We start from the raw sequence: 12,359 nt of genomic DNA, 5'->3' as shown, positions 1-12,359 counted from the left end.
ACCAAAATTCTATTGAGGAAGCCTAACTCAAGATCTCATCTTCCTTGTTATTCTTTCTGAACCCATGCCACAGCATTGACAATGATGAATCCTTAACTGCTAGGCCACCAGGGAACTCCAAGATCCCATGTTCTAAATTGCAATTCTATACTATTCAGTGGGAGACTTATGTATCAACAATAATTATCATAAAAATGGATGAATAATGATAGTAATAATAGCTATCATGTATTGAGGTCTCACCATGTACAAAGGCATGTTCAGACCTCACAAAGGATGTAATGAGAGGACCCACAATGAGCAATGAGATCCTGCTGTTAAGCACTGAGAACTATGTCTGCTCACTTATGATGGAGCATGATAATGGGAGAAAAAAGAATCTATACATGTATGTGTAACTGGGTCACTAGGCTGTACAGTAGGAAGAAAATTGTATTGGGGCAATACCAATAATAAAAAATATCAATTTTAGAATTAAAAAAAGGTAAGTGAGAGTTAACTGTGACATCAAATCAGGTCATAGACTTGAGGTTGTTGGAACTGAAAATCCATGACTTAATCACCACGAAATGACTTCTTTGAACAAGGGATGTGTGGAGATTATTGAAGAAGAGGACTTAAATGTCTTCAATCATTTTGGAAGGGTGTTATCTGAGAAGAAATTGGTTTATGTTTATCAATTTGAACAGGAGAATTTGTAACCTGTTGCGTGGGTGATAAAAAGAGAGAGAGAGATTTCTTCTTAATTAATGTCTGAATAATTACATACATTTAAAATGGAAATAGGCTACCACTTGAATGAGAGAATCACTGGTAATGGACGGACAAATGGGGGGGTGCTAGTTGTCCATGAAAAGGTGGAATGAAAAGGTGGTGACTAGCTCAGGTGCCAGTTGGCTGTTCACTGAAAGTTGCTTTTGCCTCCTTCCCCAGCAGGCACACCAGCTACATGGAAGCAGGAAACCACACAGGAGTATCAAAACTGTTCCTCCTCCTGGGTCTCTCAGATGACCCTGAACTGCAGCCCCTCCTCTTTGGGCTCTTCTTATCCATGTACCTGGTCTCCCTGCTTGGGAACCTGCTCATCATCCTGGCTGTCAGCTCTGACTCCCACCTCCACACCCCCATGTACTTCTTCCTCTCCAACTTGTCTTTTGTTGACATCTGTTTCGTCTCTACCACTGTCCCAAAGATGCTAGTGAACATCCAGGCACAGAGCAAAGACATCTCCTATGTAGGATGCCTCGCTCAGGTGTATTTTTTTGTAGTTTTTGCTGGAATGGATGATTTCCTCCTGACCTGTGATGGCCTATGACCGTTTTGTGGCCATCTGCCACCCCTTGCACTACATGGTCATCATGAACGCCCGCCTCTGTGTCCTCCTGGTTCTGATGTGTTGGTTAGTCTTTTTCTGTGTCGCTCTTGTTCATCTTCTACTGTTGATGCAGCTGACATTCTGTGAAGGCACTGAAATCCCACATTTCTCCTGTGAACTGGATCAGATTCTCAAGGTGGCCTGCTCAGACACCTTCATCAATGAGGTCTGTATGTATGTGGCCACTGCCCTGCTGTGTATGCTTCCTCTCACTGGGATCCTCTTTTCTTACTATCAGATTGTCTCCACCTTAATGAAAATGGCATCCACTGAGGGCAAGTACAAAGCCTTTTCCACCTGTGGGTCTCACCTCTCTGTGGTCACCTTGTTCTATGGGACGAGTCTAGGGGTCTACCTCACTTCTGCTGTGACCCATTCTCCCCGTAGAAGCTCCATTGCCTCAGTGATGTACACCGTGGTCACCCCCATGCTGAACCCCTTCATCTACAGCCTGAGGAACAAGATGTGAAGGGTGCCTTGGGCAGGCTCCTCAGCTGAGTCCCTTGCTAGAGATGGGCCACTGGCCTCAGACCTAAGTGAACATGGTGGGCTCCAAAGGCAAATGATGCAAAGTTCAATGTCTTGTTTCTTTTCTCCCTTCAAAACATGCTTGACTTCTTTTTGTAAAGCATGTGTGACTTAACATGTCTTTGTTTTTGGATTGGTGTTTCTCAAACAGCCCTCTCAGCAATTCCCTTTTGACATTTCTCCTTTATATCTTGTCCGTAAATTCCATGTTTCTTCAGCATTTTGCTGTCACTCTCATGGACTGATTGACTGAGTGTGTTTTCTTCCCTGTGTTCACTTCTCCTCTCTCCCACCCATGTTCCTTGCTCCTTCCTATAAAGTGCTTGAAGATGCATCCTTGGTTCGGTATCAGCTTCTGAAGGAACCAACCCTATTACAGGCAAGCTATTCCTGTCTTAGCCAGCAGGTTAAGACCCCAAGGACGAGGGTTCCATCCCTGCCTTGATCAGTGTGATAAGGATGCTGCATTGAGTGATCTGTAGTTTAAGTCGCAGATGCAGTTCAGATCTGGCATTGCTGTGACTGTGGTGTAGGCTGGCAGTTGCAGCTCTGATTTGACCCATATCCTGGAAAGTTCCATAAACTGTGGGTACTGCGTATAAAAGCCAAAAAAAAAAAAAAAAGAAAGTGGGAATCTTGTTTTGAGAGCCAGCTTTTCCAAGTGGTTGATAGCCATATATTGTGTCAGAAAACTCTGAAACACTGCTTCATTGTCTTTTTTTTTTTGCCTTTTTAGGGATGTACCTGTGGCATATGGAATTTCCCAGGCTAGGGATTGAATTGGAGCTGTAGCTGCCAGTGTACACTGCAGCCATAACAAAGGCGGGATCCAGGAGGCTTCTGTGACCTCATCTCAGGTCAATGCCAGATCAGGAACACACTAAGCGAGGCCTGGGATCGAACACACATCCTCATGGATCCTATTTGGGTCCGTGAATGCTGTGCCATGATGGGAACTGCACACTGCTTCATTCTTGGCCTTCCTTCTTCCCCTTCCTCTTTCCTCTTCTTGTTTCATTGGACATTTATTTCCCATCAGGGCCGTTTTCAGATGCGCTCCAAGATTCTCAAACATCTAATAATGGATATAATAAATGAGTAAAACATTTTCTCATCTGGTTTATTTTAGGGGAGGGAACGTTCTGGAGGTTCCACCAGGAGTGGTAGTTACACACTTGTGGAATGTACTCAGAAGGTAATTCACCTTGTGAGAAGACTATTGATAGAACTGAGTCTGCAGTGAAGGATGGGGTGGCCGAATCTGTCATCATTTCCCCTACTTACCCTGGGATCCCTTCCCCATGTCCACGGCAATCCAGCCTGACTGCCTCTGTCAGCACCAGGTGGAAGCGACCTTCTGCATGCTTGATGGCAGACCTGACTGCGAATTATGCCCCACCAGGGACAGCTCTTGATGGAGAGTCATGGGGGATACCATCTTCTTCACCCTTTGGTCGTGTGTTAATTCTGATGTTTGGATGTTGTGCCATTACCAAGAATTTCCCTACAGGATGAAAACTCTGCTCACTCATGTGGGGGATGACTTAAGTTAAGCTTGATTGGATGTACTCTCTTCCCTGTATCACTTCTCCTCACTCTAACCCATGTTCCATGGTCCTTACTCCTTCCAATAAAGTGCTTACACATGAATCCTTGGCTGGGCATCTGCTTCTGTTGAACCAAAGCTAAGACAGGTGATCAAGACCATGAAGAGAAAATGATACCATGAATGGTACCAAGGACTTCTGGGGCAAAACTAAGCAAACACAGAAACAAACAAGTATTGGATATATACAAAGATCTCGAAATTCCTGCAAGATCATAACTTGTTAGGTAGGGATAACATATTCAGTGTGGCTTTAACTCAACTTCATTCCACTAAGATTAATCCATAATGTATTTATCCTCTGCTTCATAGAAACACACCTGGGGACCAAAGAGGTAAAGGTGATTGCAGTAAAGAGTGGCAGCCATAAAAATACTGGTGTGTCATAAAGAATGTTGATAACAAAGATTCAGGTTTTCAACACTCCTTGGATAATTCTAGAAAAAAACTTTTTAAAATTGATTAATGGATTTCTTGAGGGATAATTTATATACCATGAAATTCAGCCATTGAGATGATAAATTCCATTGTTTTGGTTAGTGTAGAGTTATTCAATGATCATCACGGTCCCGTTCTAGAACATTTCTATCACCCTAGAGAGTTCCTTTGTGCCCATTTGCAGTTACCATCTGTATCATATCTCATGATATCACTTAGTGTGGAATCTAAAAAAAATGGTAGAGGAGTTCTCTTGTGGCGCAGCAGGTTGAGGATCTCACATTGTCACTGCAGCTGCTTGGGTCACTGCTGTGATGCAGGTTCACTCCCTGGCCCAGAAACATCCACATGCCAAGTGTGCAGCCCCCCACCCTGAGAAGTTACAAGAGAACCTATTTACAAAAGATTTAAACACACAGAACATTGAGTAGATTTCCCTTTGCCCTTCCCAAACCCCCAATCCATCCCTCCTTTCTCATCCTTCCCCTTTGGTAACCATACATTTGTTTTCGAGGTCTGTGAGTCTGTCCTGCATTGTAAGTAATTTCACTTGTATCACTTTTTAAATTCCACCTATATGATAGCATATGATATTTGTCTTTCTCTGTCTGAGTCCCTTCACTTAGTATGATAATTTCTAGGTGCTGATTTTTAATTAAAGTATAGTTGATTTAGAGTGTTGTCAATTTCTGCTACACAGCACATTGGTCCAGTCATATATATATATATATATATATATATATACATATATAATCTTTTTCTCTTATGTTCTTCCATCATGTTCTACCCAAAGAGAGTGCATATAGTTCCCTGTGCTATACAGTAGGACCTCAATGCTTATCCATTTCAAGTGTAACAGTTTGTATCTACCAACCCCAAACTCCCCATCCATCACACTCCTGCCCCCTTTCCCCTGGGCAATCACAATCTGTTCTCTATGTCTGTGAGTCTGTTTCTGTTTTTCAATACAACACATTTCCACTCAAGAGCAGTTATGGGAGTTCTCTGGTGCCTCAGCAAGGTAAGAAGTCAGTGTTTTGACTTTTGCGGTTTGGGTCATGGTTGTGGTAATGGTTTGATGCCAGACCCAAAAACTTCTGCATGCCAGAAGTGTCGCAAAAAATTAAAAAAAAACATGAAAAAGAAAAAGCATGTATACATGAGCTCACATCCACAGACATGCTTTGCATTTTATTTGAAAGGCTTTGCCATCTTGTTTCCTCTTCTTCTCTGTGTGGCCCACATACTTCCTCGCAAAGGACATCCTACTCTTCCCTCTTCTGGGGGATTCCACCAGGCAGGCAGCGTCTGAAAGAGGGAGCCATAGGGATCATCCCTAACAGCATCCACTTGTCTGTGACAACTGCCCTGCTGGGTGTGCTTCCCTCACTGGAATCTTTTTCTCTTACTTTCAAATTGTCTCCTCTTTAGTGAGAATGTCCTCTATGAGGGAAAATAGGAAGCCTTTTCCACCTGTGGGCCTCCCCCCTCTGTGGTCTCTTGGTCCTATGGGTCAAGCCCAGCAGTCTGCCTCAGTTCCGATGTGATCTGTTCTCCCCGAGAAGCTCCATGGCCTCAGTGATGTTCACCATAGTCATCCCCATGTGGAACCCCTTCATCTACAGCCTGAGGAACAAGGATGTGAAGGGGGCCCTGGGCAGGCTCCTCAGTTGAGGAGCCCCTTGTGCGTGATGGGCCACTGGCCTCAGAACTAAGTGGCATTGTGATGCCCAAGGGAGAATGTTGTGCATTTAAACGTCCTGAGTCTTTTGTGATACTCAAGGACAGGCTTCAGTTCTTGTCTTCTCAAAGCACCGATGCCTTTCCTTTCATTTGTTTTTCTATTAGTTTGTCCTCAACCATCTCCTCAGTAATTCCTGTTTAATTTTCTTTCTTATTTGCAGACCATAAAGGTCTATCTGGGGGGAGTATTTTTTTACAGCCATTCCGTTAATTCTCAACACCATATTTGAAGCAGTTATATCAAGTGTGGCATGGTTTTCCCCCCAAATACCCTCTCAAATGTTGACATTATTCACCTTAGTTTGGTTGTGTGTTTCACTCTGGATGAGATGGAATGAAAATCATACTACAGTCATAAAAAAACACTTCAAATATGAAGACTCTTCAGATCCCACTGTGGAGCAGTGGGTTAAGAATCCAACTTCAGCAGCTCGGGTTGCTGCAGAGGCATGGATTTGACCCTCAGCCTGGTTCCGTGGGTTATGGATCTGGCTTGCTACAGTTGCAGCTGGGATGCAATCCCTGGCCTGGGAACATCCATATGCTGTGGGTGCAGGAAAAAAAAGGGAAAATATAGAGAGAGAATGTTCTTCTTGTTTTATGTGTATGCTCTGGTATCTTGACAAAATTTTTTTCCTTTTTTCTTTTCAGGGCTGTAGTTGTGGCATATGGAAGTTCACAGTCCAGGGGTTGAATTGGAGCTGCAACTGCTGGCCTATGACACAGCCACAGCAAAGCCGATCCAAGCCCCGTCTGCGACCTATGCTGAAGCTTGCAGCAATGTTGGTTTCTTAACCCACTTAATGAGGCCGGGGATTGAACCCCCATCCTTATGGATACTAGTCAGGTTCTTTACCCACTGAGCCACAATTGGTACTCCTGACAACATTTTAAAAAAGTATTTTCTCTCCTTTCCATTTTTCAAAAAGATTGAGATTGGGATGGACTCTAGGCAGGAACACTGACATTCAGCCTACATTCCTAAGTTTGTCATCATACTTCTCCTGAAAAAGCATTAGCTTTATCTCTTCAGACTGGCCACCCCCACATGGGAAGAGACATGGAAGCCAGCAGCTGTCACTGCTCCCACCTGGTAGCTTCACTACCAAAGAGCCACTGGATGTATTTTAGCTGCTGAGGTGTTTAACAAATCTCAGGAAAGGATTCTGATTGGTACAATCATGTGCTCTTTCCCCCTTGGAGCAGTCAACTGGGGTCAAGAGACAATGTGACTGGCAGCCTATTCAGAATCACATTCGTTTATTCAGCTTATCAAACCTATTTTTACTGAGGATTTACTATGTGCCTGTGTTTGATTTAGACTCACCCACTGCAGGGTAAAGAGGATCATGAGCCTGGGGAGGGCAGTTTGTCCCAATAAAAAGAATGATCTTTGTACACCTCAATGTGAATTTTTTGTTTTTTGTTTTTTAGGTCTGCACTCATGGCATATGGAGATTCCCAGGTTAGGGGATGAATTGGAGCTACTGCTGCTGCCCTATGCCACCACCACAGCACCATGTCTGTGAGGTACACCACAGCTCAGGACAATGCCAGTTCCTTAACCCACTGGGGAAGGCCAGGGATCAAGCCCACAACCTCATGATTCCTAGTCGGATTATTTTCCACTATGCCATGACAGGAACTCTGAGAAATTTACTTTTGGGAGGATAGTGAATGGCTTATGTGAGTAGTATCTGGGGAGAGAGTGCCCCAATCAGAGGGTAAGGTTAATACAAAGACCCTGAGGTGGGAGGTTGCCCTGGGGGTTTGGTGGGGTGGGGTTGGAATGTAGCTGGATCAGAGAGTGAGGGGAGCACAGGAGAAGAGGAAGACAGGTATTGGGCTGGTCACATGATGCTTCGCCTGTCACTGAAGGGTTTTTGCTTTCATTTATTCTGAGTGACATGGGGAGTCATTGCAGAGACTTGAGCAGAAATGTTATATGACTTACCTTAGCATTTTTACTTTATTTTTTGCCTGGAATTGCTGCATGTGGGATTTCCCAGGCCAGGGGCTGAAGCAGAGCAATAGGTGTGACTTTTGCTATAGCCGTAGCAACGCTGAATCCTTAACCCACTGCGCCAGAGCAAGACCTCCTGCCTTAGGATTTTAAGAGATGATTCTGGCTTCCTGGTTCAATAGATATTCTAGGGTGTGAGGAAGCCTGTTGGTTGGGCTTTCTTTTGAAGCCAGAGCCAAGCAGATTCTTTATCAGTCAGCATATGGGTGTGAGAGAAAGTGATGAGTTAAAATGTCTCCAGGGTTTGAGGCCTGAATAACTGAACTATTGGACTTTCATCTATTGAGAGGGGGAGGGTGGTGGCTGGAGCACATTAGGAAAGAAAGTGGATATCAGAAGTCCAGGTATTGAAATGCCAAAAAGGAGATTGTCTAACTTGATGAATATTTATAGGGTTCTACTTAGTTGAATAACTAGATTCGTCAAATTCATAGAGACAGAAAGGGAACTAGAGAGTCCTAGATTCTGGGAGGAGAGGGGCAGGGGTGTTAATGTTTCTTGTGTGTGAATATATTTCAATCTAAAATGGCACTGGAGACATATACAAGGGAATATGACTCAGCCACAAAAAAGGAGGAAATAATGTGTATTTGCAGCAGCATGGATCTGAGTAGAGATTCTCATACTAAGTAAGTCAGAAAGAGAAAGACAAATACTATATGATATCAGTTTTATGTGGACTCTAAAATATGGTAAAAACGAATTTACCTGCAAAACAGAGACAGACTCACAGACCTAATGAACAGACTTGGTTGCCAAGGAGAAGGGGGCAGGGAGTGTGATGTCCAGGAGTTTGGGGTTAGTGGATGCAAATGATTACATTTGGAATGGGTAAACCACAAGTTTCTATTGTACAGCACAGGGAATTACATCCAATCTCCTGGGACAGACCATGTGGAAGATAATAAAAAATAAATATATATACACACAGACATATACATATGTATGACTGGGTGACTTTGCTGTACAGCAGAAATTGGCACAACATCATACATTAACTATACCTTAATAAAAATGTTAAAAATCCAAAAAGTCTAAAAATCCAAAGTCTAAAAATTCACATGTCCACTTATTTAAAAAATAGCCACAATGAGAACATTTTTATCCATTTAGAATTGGCCTGCTTTGTGTAATCTGAAAATCCTCATTGGATGCTGTGACTTCTTGAAGAGACAGGGCCTGGTCCTATCAGGTTCGGCGGTTCAACCACAAGGACCCCAAGCCTGGTCCTTGTGGTTGAAGCACTGTTCTGATGCAGTGACTTCCTGTGCTGTTGAAAGATGTCAGCTGGATACATATGTCCCCTCCCTCTCCAGGAGTTCCTTTCTGCAGCCTGTTCAAAGACCTGCTATGAAGGGCTTCTGCCAGATGCTTTCCAGTCTAGGAATGACATGTCAAAAGTTATGCCTACCACTCCCTATGGTTTTAGCTTTTTCATGGATCATCATCCCGATCACTTGAACTCCTACAGACCTTCACATGATATGAGAATTAGATTCACAACCATTTCATTCAGTTAACTACTCTCAGCTACAAGCATAATGAAACTACTCTTGTTTCTCTGAGAAGCCCAGATCATTAAGGTTGGATGAGATCCCAAAGTGATGTCTCAGGGTCCCAGGGAGACTGGAAAAGTTCTTCCTTAGGATGTCAAGAAAGGATGAAGTCCATAACAGATGGCTCTGCAGATCTGAGAAAATGTTGGCCCAGTCATTGAGGTGTTCTGGAGCACAGACTCACCTTTGGAGGAGTCCCACCCCAGGTAGAATGAGCAGGCCCTGTGGTCCCAGGAAGAGTGTGGCTTCAAAAGCTCAGGCATTAGCCTTATGCTAAGTAAAATAAGTCACGTGTAGAAAGGCAAATACTGCCTGATATCCCTTATATGTGGAATCTAGAGAATGCAACACTTTTAGTGACTAAAACTAAAAAGAAGCAGGCTCACAGATCCAGAGAACAAACTAGTGGTTACCAGTAGGGAGAGGGGAGTGGAGGGGTCAATAGAGGGTTTTGGGGGGAAAAGGTAGCAATGATTAAGTATAAAATAAGCTGTAGGAGTTCCTGCTGTGGCACAGTGGGATTGTGGCATTGCTGCAGTGCTGGCACACAGGCTCGATCCTGGGTCTGGCACAGTGGGTTAAGGATCCGACATTGCACAGCCGTGGTGTAGGTGGCAACTGTGGCTTATATCTGATTCCTGGCCCTGGAACTCCATATGCTGTGGGGTGGCCAAAAACCAAACCAAAACAAAACAGGCTATGAGGATCTACTGTATAACACAGGGAATATAGCCTATATTTCACAATAGGTATAAATGGAATATGACCTTAAGAAAAAAGGAGGCTGCACTAGCTACACCAGAAGAAAATTCTGACAATTGGAGAAAAAAAGAAACAAGCAAAGCCAAAAAAGCTCAGACAGATCCTGAAAGTGCTAAGAGCTGGAGGCTGTCATGAACGAGATTTCTTGACCCTCAATGACAAGGTTTTTCTTGGAAAGAGATCCAGGAATCCTACCTCTTTAGTTGCCACATTTATTTTACTGGCTATTCTAGAAGAACGACCAGTGTCAGACTTCATCATTTTTTATTGACTAAGTCTCTTATTTGTTTCTAAAAAGTATGACTAATTCTATCAGACAAAACCATATGATGGTACAGGAAAGTTTTAATTTTTATTTAATTGCTTCCTTTATTTTAGGTTCATTCTACATATTGGTAGTTTGATTTTTAATACATTATTGATTTCTGTGAGAGCCCCAAATCTTCATAGCATATTACTTAAAATTATCTTGGGAGATCCCTGTTGGTACAGTTAAGGATCTGGTGTTCCCACCACTCTGGCATGGGTTCAGTCCCTGGCCCAAGTACATACACAGCCAAAAAGAAAAAAAAAGAAAAAAAAATAATTTCCCTGCTTTTCTTATTATTCTTAGATGACATATTTGTATAGTCTGTTTTCATTTCTTGATAAGAATTTCCAGAAGTTTGAGCATTTCCCCTCCATTTTATTGATCAAAGGGATAGTTTGTTTATTTTTACCACAATAAATTCCAGTTTTTGTTCCTTTGTCTCTTTTTAAATAGGTTTTGTAGTATATTCTTCATTTTTGTAAAGGTTTAATGTGTAAAGCACTTTTCAGTTTTGTATATTGGGAGCTCCCATTGTGGCTTAGTGGTTCACAAACCCAACTAGGATCCGTGAGGAGTCAGGTTTGATCCTTGGCCTTTCTCAGTGGGTTAAGGTTCCAGTGTTGCTGTGAGCTATTGTAAAGGGCTCTGATCCCACATTGTGGTGGCTGTGGTGTAGGCCTGCAGTTGTAGCTCTGAATCAACCCCTCAGCTGGGAACTTCTACATGCCACAAGTGTGGCTCTAAAAGGAAAAAAAAAGAAAGAAAAAGAGAAAGTTTCATATTTTTATTTTATTATCCAAAATGAGAAAAAATTAGTCAATATTCTTACACCAGTTGAAAAAATCTGCAATATTTTACAGCAATTTGACATAATTGGTACATTGTTCAAGAAACTTCACTTATTTTATAAATAGAAAATTACTGCTCTTCCCCAGTTTTTTCCCTTTTTTAAAATAATGAGGAGTTCCCATCATGGCTCAGTGGTTAACGAATGCAACTGGGAACCGTGGGGTTGCATGTACAACCCCTGGCCTTGCTCAGTGGGTTAAGGATCTGGTGTTGCCATGAACTGTGGTGTAGGTCACAGATGAGGTTTGGATCCAGTGTTGCTGTGACTGTAGTGGAGGCTGGCAGTTAGAGCTCTGATTTGACCCCCTGCCTGGGACACTTCATGTGCCTCAGATGCCACCATAGGAAAAACAAAAAGACAACCCCCCCAAAAAAACCCCAAAACAAATAATCTCTCCCTTTCCTAGATCATCATTAAAAGGAAACATAAAATAAAATAAAATATTGCCATTTTTGCTGTAAAATTCAAGAAAGAATATAGAGTACTATAGTCAGTATGCACATCCCCCCCCTCAGAAAAAACCAATAGTAACCCTTAAAATATACTTGCTTCTAGTCATTTTATTTACTTAAGCATCCATGAAAATTACATGGTGTGTTGTGTGTGTGTGTGTGTGTGTGTGTGTGTGTGTATAGTGTGTCCATAATGTGTGTCTTTGTTTTTTTGTCTTCTTAGGCAAACACCAGCTGAGTTGGGAAGTCCCAGGCTAGAACTCAAATTAGAGCTGTAGCTGCAGTCCTAATGCCTACAGCCACAGCCATGCCATATCCAAGCATCTTCTGGGACCTATAGCACCATTCAAGCCAATGCCGGATCCTTAACCCACTGAGCAACGACATCGTCCCTAGGAGAGAACTGCCAAGATGAAAAGTGAAATTACTGTCTCCAAACTTCCCACGTGGGAATAGAATTGTCAGTCATAGCTTCCAGTTTTATTATGCTTCTTTCTTTTCCAAGGGCCAATGCTGTTTAGAAATAGAGTCACACTAGGAACATATATTTAATTAGGCACTTTGAGGATTCAACCCTGGAGGTCCTTGAAAGTATAAATGTTCCATGTTTGTCCCTGTGCTCCCAGCTCACTGACCCAAGATCAAGAATATTGCCACCATGCTGATCCCTGGTCTGTTTGGATCTCGAACCTACTTTCTTCCTGGAGATCTCTCAC

The 12,359-nt window shown here is 42.7% G+C and overlaps 1 pseudogene; it reads left to right on the top strand.

Moving 5' to 3' along the window:
- Positions 1 to 900: 900 nt before the first annotated feature.
- Positions 901 to 5,621, top strand: LOC125124282 (olfactory receptor 7D4-like; annotated as a pseudogene).
- Positions 5,622 to 12,359: the final 6,738 nt, after the last annotated feature.

Source organism: Phacochoerus africanus, chromosome 4 (genome assembly GCF_016906955.1).
Source record: "Phacochoerus africanus isolate WHEZ1 chromosome 4, ROS_Pafr_v1, whole genome shotgun sequence".
Lineage (NCBI taxonomy): Eukaryota > Metazoa > Chordata > Mammalia > Artiodactyla > Suidae > Phacochoerus > Phacochoerus africanus.
Note: the sequence above shows the minus strand (reverse complement) of the source record. Positions and strands in the feature narration are given on the sequence as shown.